Source organism: Lissotriton helveticus (assembly GCF_964261635.1).
Source record: "Lissotriton helveticus chromosome 1_1 unlocalized genomic scaffold, aLisHel1.1 SUPER_1_unloc_46, whole genome shotgun sequence".
NCBI classification, from domain to species: domain Eukaryota; kingdom Metazoa; phylum Chordata; class Amphibia; order Caudata; family Salamandridae; genus Lissotriton; species Lissotriton helveticus.
Window position 1 is genome coordinate 244,169 of NW_027611688.1, and position 25,590 is coordinate 269,758.

Consider the following 25,590-nt stretch of genomic DNA (forward strand, 5'->3'; position numbering starts at 1 on the left):
GAGGGGCGAGTCGCGGGCCGTGCTCCCTATGAGTCATCCTCCCTCCAGAGACTCAAGAGCTGTGCCCCAGGTCTGTGCCCTCATAGCCTACACCCCTCCTCTTTCCCTTTGCCCGTGCCCCCTGGCCTGCGCCCTCATAGCCTGCACCCCCTCCTCTCTCCCCTAGCCCTGCCTCTGTCCACCGGCCTCCGAGCCGCAGCTCTGCGCTCTGAGTGCTGAGCCCCTAAGGCCAGGGGTGGCTGCTGGGGATTCCAGCAGGACCTGCTGCCTCTCACACTTCCTTCCATCTCCTCCAGCCCAGACAGACAGCCACAGCCTAGACTGACAACCACAGCCCAGACTGACAACCACAGCCCAGACAGAGGCTTGATTTAAATGCGGCCTCACCCTTTGTAAAATGGCACAAGAACTGTAACAGTGCCTCAGCTGTTTAAGGCGAGGAATGAGTGCAGTTTTGATTCCCCTGATATCCAGGCCACGACGCGCAGCTCGGTGATCTCCTTCCCCTCGAAGACAACGGTCGCCATTGCACAGAACGGAGCAATCCGCTGAAGAGCGCGAGTATAAACAGCAGCATCGCACTGCCCAACAGCTAGCTACAAGCTGAGGAGTACAAGTAAAACAAGTGCGAGCCAACCACGAGTTTACTTTCACATCACGCAGACTGTCACATCTAAAACCCCAGGTCTTTATCGGCGCCAATGCTTGTTTCCCATATGAGATCCTGTCTCCATGGACTGCGAGCGTCTTAAAAAAAAATCACCCACGTCTGTGTCTTTACAGGCGCCAATGCTTGTTTCCCATATGAGACCCTGCCATGGACTGTGAGCGTCTTAGAGAAACACCCATGTCTGTGTCTTTGCAGGCGCCAATGCTTGTTTCCAGTATGAAACCCTGCCATGGACTGTGAGCGTCTTCGAGAAACACCCATGTCTGTGTCTTTGCAGGCGCCAATGCTTGTTTCCCATACGAGATCCTGTCATGGACTCTGAGTGTCCGCCCACGTCTGTGTCTTTACAGGTACCAATGCTTGTTTCCCATACGAGATCCTGTCATGGACTCTGAGTGTCCACCCACGTCTGTGTCTTTACAGGTGCCAATGCTTGTTTCCCATACGAGATCCTGTCATGGACTCTGAGTGTCCACCATCGTCTGTGTCTTTACAGGCGCGAATGCTTGTTTCCCATACGAGATCCTGTCATGGACTCTGAGTGTCCGCCCACGTCTGTGTCTTTGCAGGCGCCAATGCTTGTTTCCCATACGAGATCCTGTCATGGACTCTGAGTGTCCACCCACGTCTGTGTCTTTACAGGCGCCAATGCTTGTTTCTCGTACGAGATCCTGTCATGGACTCTGAGTATCCACCCACGTCTGTGTCTTTACAGGCGCCAATGCTTGTTCCCATACGAGATCCTGTCATGGACTCTGAGTGTCCACCCATGCCTGTGTCTTTGCAGGCGCCAATGCTTGTTTCCCATATGAGATCCTGTCATGGACTGTGAGTGAAACAACCATGTCTGTGTCTTTACAGGCGCCAATGCTTGTTTCTCTGCTGGAGCCTGGAGGCAGCGGTTCCGTCAGCGGCCACCAGAGGGCGCTCCTCGCCTGCTGATTAAAGCCACTAATCTGCACATTGGATGTAAGGAGAAGAGTTTCCTCTTCCGGGTCAGCAGCGGCAGAGACAGCACCAGCAGCGGGGGTGACATCACTTCCTGATTCTCCTTGTGTGCAGCCTGCTGCCGAGGAGGAAGGAACCTCATCTGTATGTGCAGCGACCTACAGACCCCCCTCAGACCCCAGATCTCCCCCTGCCCCACCACGGCCCCCGAGGAGGAGGTGAGGGCCTGGACACGTCTGCACAGGTCTCTGCTCAGGTAGGAGACTGAATAATCCTGGAGGGAATCTCTGCAGGAGGGGGCTGAGCTGGGCTCTTCTATCCGGGGGCCCCCCGGGGCTGAGCTGGGCCCTTCTATCCAGGGCCCCTGGGGCTGAGCTGAGCTCTTCTATCCGGGGGCCCGTGGGGCTGATCTGGGCCCTTCTATCCGGGGGCCCCTTGGGCTGAGCTGGGCTCTTCTATCTGGGGGGCTCCTGGGGCTGTGCTGGGCCCTTCTATCCTGGGTTCCTGGGGCTGTGCTGGGCTGTTCTATCCAGGGGCCCCTGGGGCTGAGCTTGGCTTTTCTATCCGGGGCCCCTGGGGCTGGGCTGAGCTGGGCTCTTCTATCCAGGGTTCCCTTGGTGCTGAGTTTGGCTCTTCTATCCGGGCACCCTGGGGCTGAGCTGGGCTCTTCTATCTGGGGTCCCCTGGGGCTGAGCTGGGCTCTTCTATCTGGGGGCCCTGGGGCTGAGCTGGGCTCTGCTATCCGGGGACCCAGGGGCTGAGCTGGGCTCTTCTATCGGGGGCCCCTGGGGCTGAGCTGGGCACTTCTATCCAAGGGCCCCTGGGGCTGAGCTGGGCTCTTTTATCCATGGGCCCCTGGGGGCTGAGCTGGGGTCTTCTATCCGGGATCTGTGCGCTGCATCTTAGTGCACTATGAGGAATCATCGCACTGGAGCTGTCCGTGCAGGTAAGGGTGGTGGAGGGGGGGAGGGGGCGGGATGAGGTGGGAGTCAACAACTGGCGATGAAGGAAAATTAAAATTAAAAAAAAGAAAACCGCTTACCTTGCGCTTGCTTATTTTTTATGGGTTTCCTTTTTGAACCTCTGGTACCTTTCAAATGCCATTGTGCTAAATCGACATTGTACCCTTGCACGGAAAGATGAATCTGACACTATGAGTGTGAGAATGGTTGGATCAGCCTTCTGTAGTGCGAGCAACAAGGCGTGAATATCTGCGAGCTGTGCAGTGCGGTCACCAAAGGTTTTAATGTGAGTCTATAGTGGTTTGAATTTGGAGTTTTCACAATTTCCCTGCATGCAGCACATGTCACGGAGTATTTCTGTGTCATAACAACCACAGGACATGCAGAGCCATCTGTATAGAAGACTCACTTATAGTCCTCCGTGGGTAGGATATTAGGACTTTGTGGTATATTTTGTGTATAGTGCATGCATTCTTAAATGCCGAGTGTCAGATCATACTCAAATGTTACATCAACTCTACTTAAAGATGCAGGCCATTGCGTCATCATCTGTTGTGGCCAGTAATGTCACTATACACTCCGCCCTGGTCGGGTGTCGTTTCGCATCATCATGTGTTGCTGCCAGTATTATTACTATACACTCCGCCCTGGTCGGGTGTCGTTCTGCGTCATCATCTGTTGCTGCCGGTATTGTCACTGTACACTCCGCCCTGGTAGGGTGTTGTTCCGCGTCATCATCTGTTGTGTAAATGTTGTCAATGTAAGATGGTGCCTCTGCATCTTTCTGTAAGAACTCCATAATTGATGCTGCAAATAAACCAGGACTATTCTTAAAGCTACTGGCAATCGTGTATAACAGAACTGAGAAAGAGCTTAGACACTCCCTCTCAAGCACTATATTTTGTCTGAAAAGTCCATTGTACAGTTTATGAGAGTGAGTGTGACTTTAATCTAAAACTATTCTATATGTTTAATCAGGTTTTAAAACTGGAAAAAGAGGATTATTCAATGTAGAACTACAAGGCATTATAATGCCGTGATCTTCCGCTGACTCCGGATAGCTTTAATGTTGTGTTTGCTTCTGGCTTAGGAGGATAGTGAGCCTGTGTTTGGGGCTCAGCAATGACCTGTAGAATAGATTCTTTATCCCACCCTTCTTGGATTCCATATAGCGCTGGAGCCTACTTTAAAGCTCACTCACACGCATTCTTTTCCCTCAGGTCCCCGGGTTTGTAGGAGGAAAATGCTAACAATTTTACCTCCTCTCCTGAGGGCGCATCCCTTATGAAGGCTTGGGACTGTGACCCTCTGCAAGAAGGATGTTGTCGGCAGCTGATAAATGTGGGCAGAAAAAAGGCTTTAAATTTGTGTATGTATAGCTCTCAATTAGTATTTTTACAATTTGAACACTATCTGGAGGATTTACATGTGCATCAGAGTTTCAGACTATGTATTCTTCAGTCTGACTCACCAACAGAAGTTCTCGAAGAATCTGGCGCACTATTTTCACTTCAGCTGGGCTGTCCACCAGCGCCGTCACCCAAGTCCTGTTTCGTAGAAGTATCCGTAGTTTGCAGGGCATTTTCTTTAGTTATTCAAGTTCCTTTCTTTCTTTTTAAAGTGAGTAATAGAGTTCAACCTTTCTCTTCCTTCTTTACACTAACCTCAGCGTCTTGTCCTGATTTGGTCCGTCAACTCCTCTTGGCCAAAAAAGAATGAGAAGTAATGCTATTAGAATACAGATGCCAGTCTGGCTGTTATATTTTTGTACGGTCCGTCAAATTGTATCCACCTTGGCTGGACTTCTGAGTTGATGGAAATCCAGTCCTTTTCTTTTTGTGTTACTGTCTTTTTCGTCTTTTTATATCCTTTCTAGTCTCTGGTGTAGTTTTTTCCTCACCAGAACCCTCAGTCTAATGTTTTGTTGTGAGCTGCGGTTTGATGACTCGTGGCCCCAAGGTGTGACGCCCACAGAAGTATACGTTTCAAAATCATTTTAGGTGGCTCCTGTGCACACTCTTGAACAGGGATTGCTGCAGCCTCTGGCGCATAGCCAAAGCGGCTGCTTCTCGGCTCAGCATGATTGAGTAAAACCGTTTTAAGATTTCCCATTTATTTAATTCCTAGATCTAGAGAGGGTGCAGCCTTCTACTCATTTTTTCTTGCCTTAGTACATCGGGTAGTACCACCAATGACGGCGTGCCATGGGTAGTACGGTTGATACCTCATCTCATTCCTAGATCTCGGGAGGGTGCAGCCTTGTACTCATTTGTTCTTGCCTTAGTACATCGGGTAGTACCGCCAATGACGGCGTGCCATGGGTAGTACAGTTGATACCTCATCTCATTCCTAGATCTAGGGACGGTGCAGACTTGTACGCATTTGTTCTTTCCTTAGTTCATCAGGTAGTACCGCCCATGACAGAGTGCCATGGGTAGTACGGTTGATACTTCATTTCATTCTTAGATCTAGGGAGGGTGCAGCCTTGTACTCATTTGTTCTTGCCTTAGTACATCAGGTAGTACCGCCCATGACAGCGTGCCATGGGTAGTACGGTTGATACCTCATCTCATTCCTAGATCTTGGGAGGGTGCATGTGAGAAGTTGGCCTGATAGGTGATGTTTCCAATTCTGGAGCCACCTGTTATCAGACCAAACAATCCCTTATGGTGTCTGGTTGTAAGTCAACCTTATTGGACAAGCTATCCTAGGGGTAGCATGGACTAAGCAGCCTAAAGGCTTAACTTAAGAGGTCGTGTTAAGCGAGCTGTTTTACCACATACAATCCTGTAATATCAAATGAAAGGACACCACACAAGTATATATTATAAAAATATATGTATTTATTACTAAAAACAATCCCCAATATTCTTTATGAATAAAGGGGCACAAGCGTTAAATCAAAAGGACAGTTTAAACATACAAAGTTGCACAATTATGGATGAGGGCGGGGGGCCACTCAAACCATATACTAAACAAGTGGTATAAGAGATACCAATCGAGCAGTGGTTAGGCCTAGGGAATCGCTGGGAGCAGTCGGGACAAGCAATGCTGAAGTCGGGAGAGGCCCACGGGATTCGGGAGCAGTGCGGAAAGCGCACGCATGCACCAATGTTAACCAATGGTGCGTAAAAGTTGTAAAGTTAAAGTTTAAGGACACTTCCGCTGAACCTAGAGGAACAAAACTTAAGACACAGACCCTAGAGATGTGTACCAGTGTGGGAACACCGGCGGAGCAAAGTTACCTCACCCACAGGAAGCGGGTGCACATGGTCGAAGTTGAGTCGGGTTTCGTCACGCAGGCTCTTGGTGCTTGAAGCTGAAAGGGCTGCAGGCGGGGTGAAAGAGAAGTGTCCGGTGGAGTCCAAGGGTGGACTCAAGTCGAAAAGTACCTGAAAGCAGAGGGGACAGAGTCTGGGTCACTCAGCAGTGACCAGGGTGGAACCAGGACGGAACCAGGCAATGTTGGGCGCAATCAGGTGGTCGTCAAGGAGCTTCTCTCCGCTGTCACGTGGGCTCTGGGGCATCTACGATGTCCAGGAGCAGGTCACGATCTGTCCCACGCAGGCTCTCGCCGTCGGCGCTGTCGGCTTCAAGATTGGAGCAAACAACACTTGGCAAAAGCAATCCACGCGGAACCGGGAGATTGCTTCTCACTCGAACCAGGAGGGTCAGAGTGGGGGCTCCTTTTCAGGGGAGCTGGTGCAAATCTGGAGCAACCAGATTCACAGGTCGAATTTCAAAGTTCGTCGGTACAGGGGCCACTAGCCGGCTGGCAAGTGACCGGGCCAACGCGTTGAGCCAAAAGAAGCAGAAGGGCCCCACGCAGCACTCGTCGAGTGTGGAGGGCTGAACTTCGGTGCAAGTGTGGCTCAGGGTGAGGGCTTCTCAAACCCCGGTGTACAGCTTCAAGGGTCACTCGTGGGCTGCACGGTCAGCGTCTCGTGGTCTTTCCAAGATGGCGTGCCCCACGCTTCCGGTCGCCTCCACGGGTCTCAGCTCTGCAGGGACTGTGGATCGGGCTGTTGGAAGGCAGGCAAGCTTGATCTCGTTGATCTCTGTCGCTCGAGTTCCGGCGGGAACTGCAACAAAGCAGACGTCGATGGCTGGATGGTGCCTGTTTGTACAGGGTGGTCACTCCTTGACCACAAGGGAGATTCTTCGGGCTTCTACGTCGAGTAGGATGTCGAAGGGTCCAGAGTTTCGTTTCTTATGTTTCATCAGGATAATCTGAAGTGTCTTGGCACTGCTCCCACTCTTATTCCAATCTGGGGGGCTGGATTACCTGCTAGGTCCCCTCCTATGGGTGGGACCCAGGAAGGGGGTGGATACACCCCTTTCCTTTGATCCAGGCCGCCCTGGCACTAGGGCTGGAGTGCCCCAGAACCGGTTTGGCCGGATTATGCAAGGGGCAGCCTTGTGCGCCCCAAGCAGTGTCTGGTTTCTTTCAAACCTCCCTGCTACAATCCACTATCTCCTGTCTGGAGGGTGGTAACACCCCCCTGCGACAGGAAACCCTCTGTCCAGGCCCCATTTGGCTGAGTTTCGGTCAGCTGCAGGGGGTCAGACTCTTGTCTGTGGCAGAGGCATCCATTTTGTGGATCTAAGGCCTTTTTAGAAATTAACCGCATTTAAGTAAAGTAACATGTCTTACCCCTCTAGAGGGGTGGAATGCTATCCCCGTCGCCAGAACTGGCGAGGGGATAGTATTCCAAATCGTATGACACCTTACACGACATGTTTTGATAAAGCCAAACCAAAGTTGCTATATAACCGCGAGGATTATAAGGCACTTAAGAGTATATGGTATGGCCTTATCCTAAACCAGATTAGGGAGTTGTTCCCGACAGCTGCAGACAGGCTCAGCTCATGCTAGAGCTCCATCTCACATTAAACCACGCACTCTGCCTCCAGGATTGATGAGGCCTTCCATAGGAGTGGCTCACAGGTTTATATGTGTCCAGATATAGGTTTAGATATAGGTATACTATATCTAAGTAAGGGGTGATTACACCACCTTATCCCAGCTGAGTGATCAGCCAGTTGTGTCAATTTAAGAACCAGCCAGGGGTGGCAAAAGATATGCTGCAGCCCCTGGTAGGCCTTGGTGGCCCCTATGCCCTGGGCACCTATAGTGCATTATACAGGGGCTGACAAGGAGTCCATTTCCAATTGTGGTATGTCCCTAGGGTACATGGAATCCATTTTACAGAGAGAGCAGATGGCCTGGGGCCCTGATTAGCAGGGAACCAGGTCAACTAAGTCAAAAAACCAGCTAAACACAGGCAAAAAATCTGGGGTAACCATAGTCAGGTAGCCACCTTCCTACACAACCCCCCCCCCCAAACGAAAGGAGATAAGGCTATCCTTGGCCAGGTAAGCCTATATTGCCTGAGTGGCCATATAAGGAAGTACCTGCACTAGCATGGGTACCCCCTGTCTCATGGTCCACTAAGCAGTCCCTCACCCTTGGGGTATTAGAGGGTCTCCGCCATAGGGAATCACTACCTTGGGTGTGTTTATGCAAAGTTAAAGGCTGGTTTGGATATGGAGTATTGAAGTGAGGCTCTACTAATTTAGGGCTTAGCTTCCTCCAATTATCTTCCACCATGTGTGCCTTTCTTTCTTTAACTGAGTTGCACTGTGCTCTCAGGGTCAGCCTCTGGCTACCTAAAGCTGGAGGCTGGGTCCCTCTGTTTGGCTTGCTGGAGGGACAGTTCAGGTTTGGGCCCTTTGGGTCCCAGGTTTGGCTGTGCCCAACAGAATCCATCTGTGGGAGGTCCCTAACTGTTTTTAAGGGGGCTCCCTCAGGAGTTTTTAAAGTTTTCACCTCACTAGGGCTACTAGTATTGGTGCCCCTAATCTGTTGATGGGGGTGCTTTATTTGACAGGGGGCCCTCTGGGCCTCACTGTCCTTCTTGTTCTCTACAGCCCTGGGCTGGCTAAGGCAAGGGAGAGAGGGGCAGGTTACCTGCTCCAGACTGGGTCCCACCTGAGAAGGGTCCACTGACATCAGAGGTTCTGTCAGGCTAGGCCCAACCACCTCTGGGGCAGTTCCTTCATCAGGGGTAAGATCAGTTCCCTGAGGAGGCTGATCCTGTCCTAAAGTCTGGTGAGGGGGAGATTTCTCTTCCTCCTCCATGCTCTCAGTTTGTGTGGCGTTATCCATCATTTCAGGCTTCACAACACACATATCTGTTTGAGTTTGGGCTGTGGCCATCACAGCCCCACCAACCTTTTCAGGAGGAGACTCAGTTTGGGTTTCTGCTGTTATCATAACAGCTTTGCTATTCTGTTCAGGAAGAGCTTTTGCTAAAGATGGGGCAGAGAGTTTCTCAGCCCTACCAACCTTTTCAGGAAGGACATCTTGGATTGGGGCTGTAGCCATTACAGCCCCACTAACCTTTCCATTGGAATTTACCATTCTAGAATGGATTTCCTGTTCAACCTCAGCCCAGGCTGAGATTTCCAAATCATTACCAAGTAGGCAGTCTACAGGCAAGTTTGATGACACTGCCACTCTCTTTGGGCCAATGACACCTCCCCAGCTGAGACTTACTACTGCCATGGGATGATTTGTTTTGATGCCATCAATGTTTGTCACCTGGTATGTGGCACCAGGTAAAAGTTGCTTAGAGGGGACTATACCATCAGCCACCATGGTGATGCTAGCCCCTGTGTCTCTAAAAGCTTCAACTTTCAAACCATTGATGATGGGCTCTTGTCTATACTTGCTCAAGGTATTTGGGCAATCAGAGAAGTTGGCAAACCCCATGCCAGTCTCATAAACAAGATCATTGGGTGATGGGGACCTGGATAGGCCAGGGTCCACCTGAGCTCCAAAAGTAAACCCACCCAGATTCCTGGGTGTGCTCCCACTTCCTGGGGGATTACTGCTGACAGTAACAGGAGGTGTTGGAGCTGGCTTTGGAGGTATATTTTCTTTATTGCCATTCTTGGGACAACAGTTGTCTGTTTTGTAATGCCCAACCTGTTTACAGACATGACAATAAGGCTTTTTCTCTGTTGAAGAAGTGTCTTGGGACCCACCCCCATTCTTGGAGTTTTGGGGCCCTGGGGAAGTCTTTTCTTTATTTTTATCCCCACCCTTATCTTGAGGCTTGGTAGACTCCTTCTTCTGGTTACTGTCCTGATTCTTAGGCCTAATCCTGGTTCTGACCCACTTGTCTGCCTTCTTTCCCAATTCTTGGGGAGAGGTCAGATCAGAGTCCACCAGGTGCTGGTGTAAGAGCTGGTTCTGACAATTACTTAGGATCTGCTCCCTCATAATTAAATTATACAATCCTGTAAAGTCATGTACTTTGCTGCCATGTAGCCAACCCTCCAGAGCCTTAGTTGCACAATCAACAAAATCAGTCCAGTCCTGTGTCTGTGTCTTCTGGGTGTCTCTGAACTTCAACCTGTACTGTTCAGTGGTTAAGCCAAACCCATCTATTAGGACACTCTTCAGGACTTTGTAATTGTTTGCATCCTCATGTCTGACAGTGAGGAGCTTATCTCTCCCTTTCTCTGAAAAGGAGTACCATAAGATTGCTGCCCACTGTTCCTCAGGAACCTGCTGTACCATGCAGGCTCTCTCAAGAGCAGTTATCCACTTGTGGATGTCATCCCCTTCCTTGTAGGGGGGCACAATCTTTGTCAGGTTTCTACTATCAAAGGACCTGGGTTTCTCTTTAGGAATATTGCTGCCACCAGTGGCATCTAAGCCACACAATTTTTGCTCTCTTGCCAAGGCAAGTCTAGTTGAGCCAAGGCTACCTCTCTATTTGGAGTTTGACAGCCCTCATTCTGGCCCTATGCTCTAGCTTTTGAGAAGCAGTCATGCCTCTCTGAGATTCTCTTGAGGCACTAGAAATATGAGAGTCCCCTGAGGGAGAACTCACTCTTCTGTTGCCTGGGAGAATGACATGGTAGGATCTGGGGAGGTGCTGGCCCTCTCCATTTCCCAGTAGGTCTAAGTTGGCCTGGCTAAGCCTGGCAACTTTACCTTGGTTAACCCCTAGCTCCTGATCTTCGGGTCCATCTATGTCTGAACCATCCTCCTCCTCTTCCTCCTCTTCTTCTTTCTCCTCTGGAGTGGTATCAGTTACAGGGGGGTTCACTCCATCTCCTTACTCTTAAGGGAACTTCATTCGCCTTCTCTAAGTCATCCTGTTCTAGAATGGCTATCAGGATAGGACAGGTGGGACTTCTGCCCCTTTTTAACCCTCTTGAGATGCACAAGGCAATCAAGTCCGTTCGGGTTAATTTGTCATAGCTGGAAGTTGCCTTGGTAAGGTCAACTGTCACAGGAGCAGTCCCTGAGGCTATTCCTGTGTCAGACATGACTCTAGTGTGGTGTAAGTGGTGCACTTACCTACACTAAGTGTTTTCCTACTGTACCTTGCTAGTGAGTTGTAGTCAGGGTGTGCTAATCCCTTTAATCTACAACTACTAAGTTCAGTAGAACTTAATATGCTAAGCTTTTGATTTATATGTACCTAGAGGTACTTGATGTGATCTTTCAATTTGATAAAAGATTGCAATGGTAAAACAACAGCAAGCTCAAATCCGCACCGCTGCTCACCAATGTGAGAAGTTGGCCTGATAGGTGATGTTTCCAATTCTGGAACCACCTGTTATCAGACCAAACAATCCCTTATGGTGTCTGGTTGTAAGTCAACCTTATTAGACAAGCTATCGTAGGGGTAGCATGGACTAAGCAGCCTAAAGGCTTAACTTATGAGGTCGTGTTAAGCGAGCTGTTTTACCACATACAATCCTGTAATATCAAATGAAAGGACACCACACAAGTATATATTATAAAAATATATGTATTTATTACTAAAAACAATCCCCAGTATTCTTAATGAATAAAGGGGCACAAGCGTTAAATCAAAAGCACAGTTTAAACATACAAAGTTGCACAATTATGGATGAGGGCGGGGGGCCACTCAAACCATATACTAAACAAGTGGTATAAGAGATACCAATCGAGCAGTGGTTAGGCCTAGGGCCTAGGGAATCGCTGGGAGCAGTCGGGACAAGCAATGCTGAAGTCGGGAGAGGCCCACGGGATTCAGGAGCAGTGCGGAAAGCGCACGCATGCACCAATGTTAACCAATGGTGCGTAAAAGTTGTAAAGTTAAAGTTTAAGGACACTTCCGCTGAACCTAGAGGAACAAAACTTAAGACACAGACCCTAGAGATGTGTACCAGTGTGGGAACACCGGCGGAGCAAAGTTACCTCACCCACAGGAAGCGGGTGCACAGGGTCGAAGTTGAGTCGGGTTTCGTCACGCAGGCTCTTGGTGCTTGAAGCTGAAAGGGCTGCAGGCGGGGTGAAAGAGAAGTGTCCGGTGGAGTCCAAGGGTGGACTCAAGTCGAAAAGTACCTGAAAGCAGAGGGGACAGAGTCTGGGTCACTCAGCAGTGACCAGGGTGGAACCAGGACGGAACCAGGCAATGTCGGGCGCAATCAGGTGGTCGTCGAGGAGCTTCTCTCCGCTGTCACGTGGGCTCTGGGCATCTACGACGTCCAGGAGCAGGTCACGATCTGTCCCACGCAGGCTCTCGCCGTCGGCGCTGTCGGCTTCAAGATTGGAGCAAACAACACTTGGCAAAAGCAATCCACGCGGAACCGGGAGATTGCTTCTCACTCGAACCAGGAGGGTCAGAGTGGGGGCTCCTTTTCAGGGGAGCTGGTGCAAATCTGGAGCAACCAGATTCACAGGTCGAATTTCAAAGTTCGTCGGTACAGGGGCCACTAGCCGGCTGGCAAGTGACCGGGCCAACGCGTTGAGCCAAAAGAAGCAGAAGGGCCCCACGCAGCACTCGTCGAGTGTGGAGGGCTGAACTTCGGTGCAAGTGTGGCTCAGGGTGAAGGCTTCTCAAACCCCGGTGTACAGCTTCGAGGGTCACTCGTGGGTTGCACGGTCAGCGTCTCGTGGTCTTTCCAAGATGGCGTGCCCCACCATTCCGGTCGCCTCCACGGGTCTCAGCTCTGCAGGGACTGTGGATCGGGCTGTTGGAAGGCAGGCAAGCTTGATCTCGTCGATCTCTGTCGCTCGAGTTCCGGCGGGAACTGCAACAAAGCAGACGTCGATGGCTGGATGGTGCCTGTTTGCACAGGGTGGTCACTCCTTGACCACAAGGGAGATTCTTCGGGCTTCTACGTCGAGTAGGATGTCGAAGGGTCCAGAGTTTCGTTTCTTATGTTTCATCAGGATAATCTGAAGTGTCTTGGCACTGCTCCCACTCTTATTCGAATCTGGGGGGCTGGATTACCTGCTAGGTCCCCTCCTATGGGTGGGACCCAGGAAGGGGGTGGATACACCCCTTTCCTTTGATCCAGGCCGCCCTGGCACGAGGGCTGGAGTGCCCCAGAACCGGTTTGGCCGGATTATGCAAGGGGCAGCCTTGTGCGCCCCAAGCAGTGTCTGGTTTCTTTCAAACCTCCCTGCTACAATCCACTATCTCCTGTCTGGAGGGTGGTAACACCCCCCTGTGACAGGAAACCCTTTGTCCAGGCCCCATTTGGCTGAGTTTCGGTCAGCTGCAGGGGGTCAGACTCTTGTCTGTGGCAGAGGCATCCATTTTGTGGATCTAAGGCCTTTTTAGAAATTAACCGCATTTAAGTAAAGTAACATGTCTTACCCCTCTAGAGGGGTGGAATGCTATCCCCGTCACCAGAACTGGCGAGGGGATAGTATTCCAAATCGTATGACACCTTACACGACATGTTTTGATAAAGCCAAACCAAAGTTGCTATATAACCGCGAGGATTATAAGGCACTTAAGAGTATATGGTATGGCCTTATCCTGAAACAGCTTAGGGAGTTGTTCCCGACAGCTGCAGACAGGCTCAGCTCATGCTAGAGCTCCATCTCACATTAAACCACGCACTCTGCCTCCAGGATTGATGAGGCCTTCCATAGGAGTGGCTCACAGGTTTATATGTGTCCAGATATAGGTTTAGATATAGGTATACTATATCTAAGTAAGGGGTGATTACACCACCTTATCCCAGCTGAGTGATCAGCCAGTTGTGTCAATTTAAGAACCAGCCAGGGGTGGCAAAAGATATGCTGCAGCCCCTGGTAGGCCTTGGTGGCCCCTATGCCCTGGGCACCTATAGTGCATTATACAGGGGCTGACAAGGAGTCCATTTCCAATTGTGGTATGTCCCTAGGGTACATGGAATCCATTTTACAGAGAGAGCAGATGGCCTGGGGCCCTGATTAGCAGGGAACCAGGTCAACTAAGTCAAAAAACCAGCTAAACACAGGCAAAAAATCTGGGGTAACCATAGTCAGGTAGCCACCTTCCTACACAACCCCCCCCCCCCCCCCAAACGAAAGGAGATAAGGCTATCCTTGGCCAGGTAAGCCTATATTGCCTGAGTGGCCATATAAGGAAGTACCTGCACTAGCATGGGTACCCCCTGTCTCATGGTCCACTAAGCAGTCCCTCACCCTTGGGGTATTAGAGGGTCTCCGCCATAGGGAATCACTACCTTGGGTGTGTTTATGCAAAGTTAAAGGCTGGTTTGGATATGGAGTATTGAAGTGAGGCTCTACTAATTTAGGGCTTAGCTTCCTCCAATTATCTTCCACCATGTGTGCCTTTCTTTCTTTAACTGAGTTGCACTGTGCTCTCAGGGTCAGCCTCTGGCTACCTAAAGCTGGAGGCTGGGTCCCTCTGTTTGGCTTGCTGGAGGGACAGTTCAGGTTTGGGCCCTTTGGGTCCCAGGTTTGGCTGTGCCCAACAGAATCCATCTGTGGGAGGTCCCTAACTGTTTTTAAGGGGGCTCCCTCAGGAGTTTTTAAAGTTTTCACCTCACTAGGGCTACTAGTATTGGTGCCCCTAATCTGTTGATGGGGGTGCTTTATTTGACAGGGGGCCCTCTGGGCCTCACTGTCCTTCTTGTCCTCTACAGCCCTGGGCTGGCTAAGGCAAGGGAGAGAGGGGCAGGTTACCTGCTCCAGACTGGGTCCCACCTGAGAAGGGTCCACTGACATCAGAGGTTCTGTCAGGCTAGGCCCAACCACCTCTGGGGCAGTTCCTTCATCAGGGGTAAGATCAGTTCCCTGAGGAGGCTGATCCTGTCCTAAAGTCTGGTGAGGGGGAGATTTCTCTTCCTCCTCCATGCTCTCAGTTTGTGTGGCGTTATCCATCATTTCAGGCTTCACAACACACATATCTGTTTGAGTTTGGGCTGTGGCCATCACAGCCCCACCAACCTTTTCAGGAGGAGACTCAGTTTGGGTTTCTGCTGTTATCATAACAGCTTTGCTATTCTGTTCAGGAAGAGCTTTTGCTAAAGATGGGGCAGAGAGTTTCTCAGCCCTACCAACCTTTTCAGGAAGGACATCTTGGATTGGGGCTGTAGCCATTACAGCCCCACTAACCTTTCCATTGGAATTTACCATTCTAGAATGGATTTCCTGTTCAACCTCAGCCCAGGCTGAGATTTCCAAATCATTACCAAGTAGGCAGTCTACAGGCAAGTTTGATGACACTGCTACTCTCTTTGGGCCAATGACACCTCCCCAGCTGAGACTTACTACTGCCATGGGATGATTTGTTTTGATGCCATCAATGTTTGTCACCTGGTATGTGGCACCAGGTAAAAGTTGCTTAGAGGGGACTATACCATCAGCCACCATGGTGATGCTAGCCCCTGTGTCTCTAAAAGCTTCAACTTTCAAACCATTGATGATGGGCTCTTGTCTATACTTGCTCAAGGTATTTGGGCAATCAGAGAAGTTGGCAAACCCCATGCCAGTCTCATAAACAAGATCATTGGGTGATGGGGACCTGGATAGGCCAGGGTCCACCTGAGCTCCAAAAGTAAACCCACCCAGATTCCTGGGTGTGCTCCCACTTCCTGGGGGATTACTGCTGACAGTAACAGGAGGTGTTGGAGCTGGCTTTGGAGGTATATTTTCTTTATTGCCATTCTTGGGACAACAGTTGTCTGTTTTGTAATGCCCAACCTGTTTACAGACATGACAATAAGGCTTTTTCTCTGTTGAAGAAGTGTCTTGGGACCCACCCCCATTCTTGGAGTTTTGGGGCCCTGGGGAAGTCTTTTCTTTATTTTTATCCCCACCCTTATCTTGAGGCTTGGTAGACTCCTTCTTCTGGTTACTGTCCTGATTCTTAGGCCTAATCCTGGTTCTGACCCACTTGTCTGCCTTCTTTCCCAATTCTTGGGGAGAGGTCAGATCAGAGTCCACCAGGTGCTGGTGTAAGAGCTGGTTCTGACAATTACTTAGGATCTGCTCCCTCATAATTAAATTATACAATCCTGTAAAGTCATGTACTTTGCTGCCATGTAGCCAACCCTCCAGAGCCTTAGTTGCACAATCAACAAAATCAGTCCAGTCCTGTGTCTGTGTCTTCTGGGTGTCTCTGAACTTCAACCTGTACTGTTCAGTGGTTAAGCCAAACCCATCTATTAGGACACTCTTCAGGACTTTGTAATTGTTTGCATCCTCATGTCTGACAGTGAGGAGCTTATCTCTCCCTTTCTCTGAAAAGGAGTACCATAAGATTGCTGCCCACTGTTCCTCAGGAACCTGCTGTACCATGCAGGCTCTCTCAAGAGCAGTTATCCACTTGTGGATGTCATCCCCTTCCTTGTAGGGGGGCACAATCTTTGTCAGGTTTCTACTATCAAAGGACCTGGGTTTCTCTTTAGGAATATTGCTGCCACCAGTGGCATCTAAGCCACACAATTTTTGCTCTCTTGCCAAGGCAAGTCTAGCTTGAGCCAAGGCTACCTCCTCTCTCTCTATTTGGAGTTTGACAGCCCTCATTCTGGCCCTATGCTCTAGCTTTTGAGAAGCAGTCATGCCTCTCTGAGATTCTCTTGAGGCACTAGAAATATGAGAGTCCCCTGAGGGAGAACTCACTCTTCTGTTGCCTGGGAGAATGACATGGTAGGATCTGGGGAGGTGCTGGCCCTCTCCATTTCCCAGTAGGTCTAAGTTGGCCTGGCTAAGCCTGGCAACTTTACCTTGGTTAACCCCTAGCTCCTGATCTTCAGGTCCATCTATGTCTGAACCATCCTCCTCCTCTTCCTCCTCTTCTTCTTTCTCCTCTGGAGTGGTATCAGTTACAGGGGGGTTCACTCCATCTCCTTACTCTTAAGGGAACTTCATTCGCCTTCTCTAAGTCATCCTGTTCTAGAATGGCTATCAGGATAGGACAGGTGGGACTTCTGCCCCTTTTTAACCCTCTTGAGATGCACAAGGCAATCAAGTCCGTTCGGGTTAATTTGTCATAGCTGGAAGTTGCCTTGGTAAGGTCAACTGTCACAGGAGCAGTCCCTGAGGCTATTCCTGTGTCAGACATGACTCTAGTGTGGTGTAAGTGGTGCACTTACCTACACTAAGTGTTTTCCTACTGTACCTTGCTAGTGAGTTGTAGTCAGGGTGTGCTAATCCCTTTAATCTACAACTACTAAGTTCAGTAGAACTTAATATGCTAAGCTTTTGATTTATATGTACCTAGAGGTACTTGATGTGATCTTTCAATTTGATAAAAGATTGCAATGGTAAAACAACAGCAAGCTCAAATCCGCACCGCTGCTCACCAATGTGAGAAGTTGGCCTGATAGGTGATGTTTCCAATTCTGGAACCACCTGTTATCAGACCAAACAATCCCTTATGGTGTCTGGTTGTAAGTCAACCTTATTAGACAAGCTATCGTAGGGGTAGCATGGACTAAGCAGCCTAAAGGCTTAACTTATGAGGTCGTGTTAAGCGAGCTGTTTTACCACATACAATCCTGTAATATCAAATGAAAGGACACCACACAAGTATATATTATAAAAATATATGTATTTATTACTAAAAACAATCCCCAGTATTCTTAATGAATAAAGGGGCACAAGCGTTAAATCAAAAGCACAGTTTAAACATACAAAGTTGCACAATTATGGATGAGGGCGGGGGGCCACTCAAACCATATACTAAACAAGTGGTATAAGAGATACCAATCGAGCAGTGGTTAGGCCTAGGGCCTAGGGAATCGCTGGGAGCAGTCGGGACAAGCAATGCTGAAGTCGGGAGAGGCCCACGGGATTCAGGAGCAGTGCGGAAAGCGCACGCATGCACCAATGTTAACCAATGGTGCGTAAAAGTTGTAAAGTTAAAGTTTAAGGACACTTCCGCTGAACCTAGAGGAACAAAACTTAAGACACAGACCCTAGAGATGTGTACCAGTGTGGGAACACCGGCGGAGCAAAGTTACCTCACCCACAGGAAGCGGGTGCACAGGGTCGAAGTTGAGTCGGGTTTCGTCACGCAGGCTCTTGGTGCTTGAAGCTGAAAGGGCTGCAGGCGGGGTGAAAGAGAAGTGTCCGGTGGAGTCCAAGGGTGGACTCAAGTCGAAAAGTACCTGAAAGCAGAGGGGACAGAGTCTGGGTCACTCAGCAGTGACCAGGGTGGAACCAGGACGGAACCAGGCAATGTCGGGCGCAATCAGGTGGTCGTCGAGGAGCTTCTCTCCGCTGTCACGTGGGCTCTGGGCATCTACGACGTCCAGGAGCAGGTCACGATCTGTCCCACGCAGGCTCTCGCCGTCGGCGCTGTCGGCTTCAAGATTGGAGCAAACAACACTTGGCAAAAGCAATCCACGCGGAACCGGGAGATTGCTTCTCACTCGAACCAGGAGGGTCAGAGTGGGGGCTCCTTTTCAGGGGAGCTGGTGCAAATCTGGAGCAACCAGATTCACAGGTCGAATTTCAAAGTTCGTCGGTACAGGGGCCACTAGCCGGCTGGCAAGTGACCGGGCCAACGCGTTGAGCCAAAAGAAGCAGAAGGGCCCCACGCAGCACTCGTCGAGTGTGGAGGGCTGAACTTCGGTGCAAGTGTGGCTCAGGGTGAAGGCTTCTCAAACCCCGGTGTACAGCTTCGAGGGTCACTCGTGGGCTGCACGGTCAGCGTCTCGTGGTCTTTCCAAGATGGCGTGCCCCACCATTCCGGTCGCCTCCACGGGTCTCAGCTCTGCAGGGACTGTGGATCGGGCTGTTGGAAGGCAGGCAAGCTTGATCTCGTCGATCTCTGTCGCTCGAGTTCCGGCGGGAACTGCAACAAAGCAGACGTCGATGGCTGGATGGTGCCTGTTTGCACAGGGTGGTCACTCCTTGACCACAAGGGAGATTCTTCGGGCTTCTACGTCGAGTAGGATGTCGAAGGGTCCAGAGTTTCGTTTCTTATGTTTCATCAGGATAATCTGAAGTGTCTTGGCACTGCTCCCACTCTTATTCGAATCTGGGGGGCTGGATTACCTGCTAGGTCCCCTCCTATGGGTGGGACCCAGGAAGGGGGTGGATACACCCCTTTCCTTTGATCCAGGCCGCCCTGGCACGAGGGCTGGAGTGCCCCAGAACCGGTTTGGCCGGATTATGCAAGGGGCAGCCTTGTGCGCCCCAAGCAGTGTCTGGTTTCTTTCAAACCTCCCTGCTACAATCCACTATCTCCTGTCTGGAGGGTGGTAACACCCCCCTTTGACAGGAAACCCTTTGTCCAGGCCCCATTTGGCTGAGTTTCGGTCAGCTGCAGGGGGTCAGACTCTTGTCTGTGGCAGAGGCATCCATTTTGTGGATCTAAGGCCTTTTTAGAAATTAACCACATTTAAGTAAAGTAACGTGTCTTACCCCTCTAGAGGGGTGGAATGCTATCCCCGTCACCAGAACTGGCGAGGGGATAGTATTACAAATCGTATGACACCTTACACGACATGTTTTGATAAAGCCAAACCAAAGTTGCTATATAACCGCGAGGATTATAAGGCACTTAAGAGTATATGGTATGGCCTTATCCTGAAACAGCTTAGGGAGTTGTTCCCGACAGCTGCAGACAGGCTCAGCTCATGCTAGAGCTCCATCTCACATTAAACCACGCACTCTGCCTCCAGGATTGATGAGGCCTTCCATAGGAGTGGCTCACAGGTTTATATGTGTCCAGATATAGGTTTAGATATAGGTATACTATATCTAAGTAAGGGGTGATTACACCACCTTACCCCAGCTGAGTGATCAGCCAGTTGTGTCAATTTAAGAACCAGCCAGGGGTGGCAAAAGATATGCTGCAGCCCCTGGTAGGCCTTGGTGGCCCCTTTGCCCTGGGCACCTATAGTGCATTATACAGGGGCTGACAAGGAGTCCATTTCCAATTGTGGTATGTACCTAGGGTACATGGAATCCATTTTACAGAGAGAGCAGATGGCCTGGGGCCCTGATTAGCAGGGAACCAGGTCAACTAAGTCAAAAAAACAGCTAAACACAGGCAAAAAATCTGGGGTAACCATAGTCAGGTAGCCACCTTCCTACAGGGCAGCCTTGTACTCATTTGCTCTTGCCTTAGTACATCGGGTAGTACCGCCCATGACGGCGTGCCATGGGTAGTACGGTTGATACTTCATCTCATTCCTAGATCTAGGGAGGGTGCAGCCTTGTACTCATTTGTTCTTGCCTTAGTACATCGGGTAGTACCGCCCATGACGGCGTGCCATGAGTAGTACGATTGATACCTCATCTCATTCCTAGATCTAGGGAGGGTGCAGCCTTGTACTCATTTGTACTTTCCTTAGTACATCAGGTAGTACCACCAATGACGGCGTGCCATGGGTAGTATGGTTGATACTTCATCGCATTCCTAGATCTAGGGCTGGTGCCGCCTTGTACTCATTTGTACTTTCCTTAGTTCATCAGGTAGTATCACCAATGAGGGTGTGCCTTGCGTAGCAGTGTAGATACTTTCCCAGGTGTTGTACGCCTCTGAAGATGGCACCATTCCAAGGGGACGTCTCATCGCCACAATGCTGCTCCTCTGGTTGGTGTTGCAAGCGATCCAGAAGGCAGTTTTGTTGCTTTTTACGGGCACTTTGCCCGTAGTGGCGCTTATGGTCCGTGGACAGATTGCTTGTAAGGAACCCTGTGTCTGTGGTACAGGTCCCACTCGACCCGCTCTGCCTGCTTTGTTCTGCAATACATACTGTCTGAGTCACCTATATAGGACACTGTTTGTACCGAGCCAGTACGGTATCAGGTGATCCCACTTTAGGGAACCCTGTCTGACATTCTGAGGTATGTGGGGGCTAAGTGACCAACAAACCAATCTTGTGAACTGGACGGGTGAAAGGGTCCTCCGAGCCATGATATGCTTGGGGCTGAGTAGGAACGGCTGCATCTTTGTAGGAGTGGAAAGCCCAGTACCGGCATCTATAGGACCAAAGTTCACCCATGAATAAAACATTTCAAATACATACACTGCATGTGCATGTACAACAAATGTTACTGCACCCCTGTGCTCAATGTTGCCTCTGTCTTCACAATGTTGTGTAACTTCTGCCCTGTGATTGACTCCGATCAAACTAGGAGCTCCATGTTTAAAGAACCATTTCAACTAACGAAAGATCCAATGTGCAAATACCACAGATTTGTTTGGATTAGTAGTTTTGTGCTGAAAAATTCCCCTAATTGTTCACTCTGGAAAAATAATCTACCTGAAATGTTTTTTAACTGCTCACATTGACCCCTTAAATGCTGGCCCTTCTCTCGCCCCTCCCCCACGTGCTGAGCACTTCCGTTTAACGTATTTTGGGTAGTTTGTGCTTAGGGTACAAAACTTTTTTTCACAAAAGGTACCCATGGCATATTTGGCACCCTCTTATTTTTAACATACAGGGGATTGTAAAGGTACCCAGGGTTTTTGGCTTCCCCTGGAGGGGACCCAGAAAATAGGCAAAATATAGCAAAATGTTTACATTTTTTGAAAAAATAGGGCAAAAGTGCTCCAGAGAAAACTGTTTTTTTCCTATAAATTACATTGTTGTACATTTGCTGTGCTAAGGTCACCATCTTCCCAGCTTGTAGGAACAAAAACAGTTTTTTTTACAACAGTTTTAACCCATTTTGCCTATTTTTTGTGCTCTCAACTTTCTTCCAGTTTTTGGTGTAATCCACTGTGAAACCCAGGGGGGATCCAGCAAAGCTGCAGATTTATGAAAGTAGACACAACTCAGAATTCAGAAAGGGGTCATATGTGTAGATCCCTCAAGAGGACTGTTGAAATAACAAAATATTGAAAATGAGTATGACAAAAATGCAATTTGTGACAATATTTTCATCTGTGAATTTCTGTCACAATGGCCAATTTACAAAACTGTTATTTGTACATCTCTAAATTTGAGGGTGCCCATACTGGAATATGATTCAGAGGACAAGTCTGGCTGACGTGTTCTGGTTGGTCTGGAGTTTGTGTAGCAGGGTTTTGTTGATTCCGGCATCGAGGGCATTGCCGTAGTCCAGTCTGCTCGTTATGAGTGCATGGGTGACGGTCTTTCTGCATTCTGTGAGGATCCACTTTAGGGTCTTGCAGAGGATGTGGAGGGAGTTGAAGCATTTGGAGACAATCGCGTTGATCTGGCGGGTCAAGGTTTGCTCTCTATGACGATCCTGAGATTCTTACATGGGTGGTGAGGGTAGATGTTCGTCCTATCTTTAGTAGCCACCAGGTGGAGTCCCACGCTGACGTTCTTTTCCTGAAGATCACGGTTTAAGCCTGTCAGTGTTTTAGACAGTTGATCTTCATCCAGTGGGCAATTCCAGTGAAACAGGAATAAAACTTCATCCGGGTACTGGGCGTCTTGGCCATGAGTGTGAGAAGTTGGCCTGGTAGGGGATGTTTCCAATTCTGGAACCACCTACTACCTGACCAAACAATCCCTTATGGTGTCTGGTTGTAAGTCAACCTTATTAGACAAGCTATCCTAGGGGTAGCATGGACTAAGCAGCCTAAAGGCTTAACTTAAGAGGTCGTGTTAAGCGGGCTGTTTTACCACATACAATCCTGTAATACCAAATGAAAGGACACCACACAAGTATATATTATAAAAATATATGTATTTATTACTAAAAACAATCCCCAGTATTCTTTATGAATAAAGGGGCACAAGCGTTAAATCAAAAGCACTGTTTAAACATACAAAGTTGCACAATTATGGATGAGGGCAGGGGGCCACTCAAACCATATACTAAACAAGTGGTATAAGAGATGCCACTCGAGCAGTGGTTAGGCCTAGGGCCTAGGGAATCGCTGGGAGCAGTCGGGACAAGCAATGCTGAAGTCGGGAACGGCCCTCGGGATTCGGGAGCAGTGCGGAAAGCGCACGCATGCACCAATGTTAACCAATGGTGCGTAAAAAGTTGTAAAGTTAAAGTTAAAGGACACTTCCGCTGAACCTAGAGGAACAAAACTTAACACACAGACCCTAGAGGTGTGCACCAGTGTGGGAACACCGGCGGAGCAAAGTTACCTCACCCACAGGAAGTGGGTGCACAGGGTCGAAGTGGCGTCGGGTTCTGACACGCAGGCTCTTGGTGCTTGAAGCTGAAAGGGCTGCAGGCGGGTTAAAGATGAAGTGTCCGGTGGAGTCCAAGGGTGGACTCAAGTCGAAGAGTACCTGAAAGCAGAGGGGACAGAGTCTGGGTCACTTAGCAGTGACCAGGGTGGAACCAGGACGGAACCAGGCAATGTCGGGCGCAATCAGGTGGTCGTCGAGGAGCTTCTCTCCGCTGTCACGTGGGCTCTGGGGCATCTGCGACGTCCAGGAGCAGGTCACGATCTGTCCCACGCAGGCTCTCACCGTCGGTGCAGTCGGCTTCAAGTTTGGAGCAAACAAGCCTTGGCAAGAGCAATCCACGTGGGATCGGAAGATTGTTTCTCACTCGGACCAGGAAGGTCAGAGTCGGGGCTCCTTTTCAGGGGAGCTGGTGTGGATCTGGAGCAACCAGATTCACGAGTCTTCTTAGTCGTTTCGTCGGCACAGGGACCACTAGCCAGCTGGCAAGTGACCGGGCCAACGCGTTGAGACAAATAGAGCCAAAGGGCCCCACGCAGCACTCGTCGAGTGTGGAGGGCTGAACTTCGGCTCAGGAGCAGCTCAGGGTGGGGGCTTCTCAAACCCCGGTGCACAGCTTCGAGGATCACTCGTGGGCTGCACGGTCAGCGTCTCGTGGTCAATTCAAGATGGCGTGCCCCACGCTTCCGGTCGCCTCCACGGGTCTCAGCTTTGCAGGGACTGTGGATCGGGCTGTTAGAAGGCAGGCAGGCTTGATCTCGTCGATCTCAGTCGCTCGAGTTCCAGCGGGAACTGCAACTAAGTAGACGTCGAGGGCTGGATGGTGCCTGCTGCTGCAGGGTGGTCACTCCTTGACCACAAGGGAGATTCTTCGGGCTTCCACGTTGAGATGGAGGGCGAAGGGTCCAGAATTTCGTTTCAAATGTTTCTTCCAGGAAATCTGATGTGCATTGACACTGCTCCCACTCTTATTCGAATCTGGGGTGCGTGATTACCTGCTAGGTCCCCTCCTATGGGTGGGACCCAGGAAGTGGGTGGATACACCCCCTTCCTTTGATCCAGGCCGCCCTGGCACGAGGGCTGGAGTGCCCCAGAACCGGTTTGGCCGGATTATGCAAGGGGCAGCCTTGTGCGCCCCAAGCAGTGTCTGGTTTCTTTCAAACCTCCCTGCTACAATCCACTATCTCCTGTCTGGAGGGCGGTGACACCCTCCTGTGACAGGAAACCCTTTGTCCAGGACCCATTTGGTTGAGTTTCGGTCAACTGCAGGGGTCCAGACATTTGTCTGTGGCAGAGGCATCCATTTTGTGGATCCTAAGGTCTTTGGAGAAATTAACCGCATTTAAGTGAAGTAACATGCCTTACCCCTCTAGAGGGGTGGAATGCCATCCCCGTCGCCAGAACTGGCGAGGGGATGGTATTCCAAATCGTATGACACCTTACACGACATGTTTTGATAAAGCCAAACCAAAGTTGCTATTTAACCGCGAGGATTATAAGGCACTTAAGAGTATATGGTATGGCATTATCCTGAAACAGCTTAGGGAGTTGTTCCCGACAGCTGCAGACAGGCTCAGCTCATGCTAGAGCTCCATCTCACATAAAACCACGCACTCTGCCTCCAGGATTGATTGGGCCTTCCATAGGAGTGGCTCACAGGTTTACATGTGTCCAGATATAGGTTTAGACATAGGTATACTATATCTAAGCAAGGGGTGTGTACACCACCTTACCCCAGCTGAGTGATCAGCCAGTTGTGTCAATTTAAGAACCAGCCAGGGGTGGCAAAAGATATGCTGCAGCCCCTGGTAGGCCTTGGTGGCCCCTATGCCCTGGGCACCTATAGTGCATTATACAGGGGCTGACAAGGAGTCCATTTCCAATTGGTATGTGCCTATAGCACATGTGTCAGTAATTTAGTGAGAGAACAGCAGGCTGGGGGTCTGATCAGCAGGCCCACAGCCTCAGTAGTCGAAAACCAGTGAAGCAAAAAGCAAAAATTTGGGGTGACCATAGGATAGCAGACCCTACTCTCCTACAATGAGAGACAGTTGTGTGTCAGTATGGGAGAGGACGTTGATGTTATGAGAGTGGTGATTCTAGCTAAAGGGATCATGTATGCGTTGAAGAGGGTCGGGCTCCGGGAAGATCTGCGTGGAACTCAGCAGACAAGGTCACCGGCATGCAACGTGTACGGTGACAGGATGACTGACTTGGTTCTTCCTGTCAGGAAGAAGCAGATCCATTGGAGTGCGTCTCGTTGGATTCTGATCTCCTGGAGGCGTTAGATAAGGATGGGGTGGGAGACTGTCTCAAACACTACAGAGAGGACCACGAGAATGGGATCACCATGTCTCTTCTGTCCAGAGTCATGCGGATGTCATCCATGGCTGGGATGTGGACAGTTTCCAAGCTGTGGTTGGGGCACAAACCAGACTGAGTGGTTTTGAGGAGCTGGTGGTCCTTGAGGTATTCAACAAAGTGTCTGTTGACCATTTTCTCTAGGATGTAAACCGGGAATGGTAGCAGGGAGATCGGCCTGTGCTTGGTGAGCGTTAAAGGGTTTGAGGGGGTTTCTTCAGCAGTGGGAGGACAGTGGTGTCTTTCTCGCGATCAGTTCTTCCTTGGGGTCTA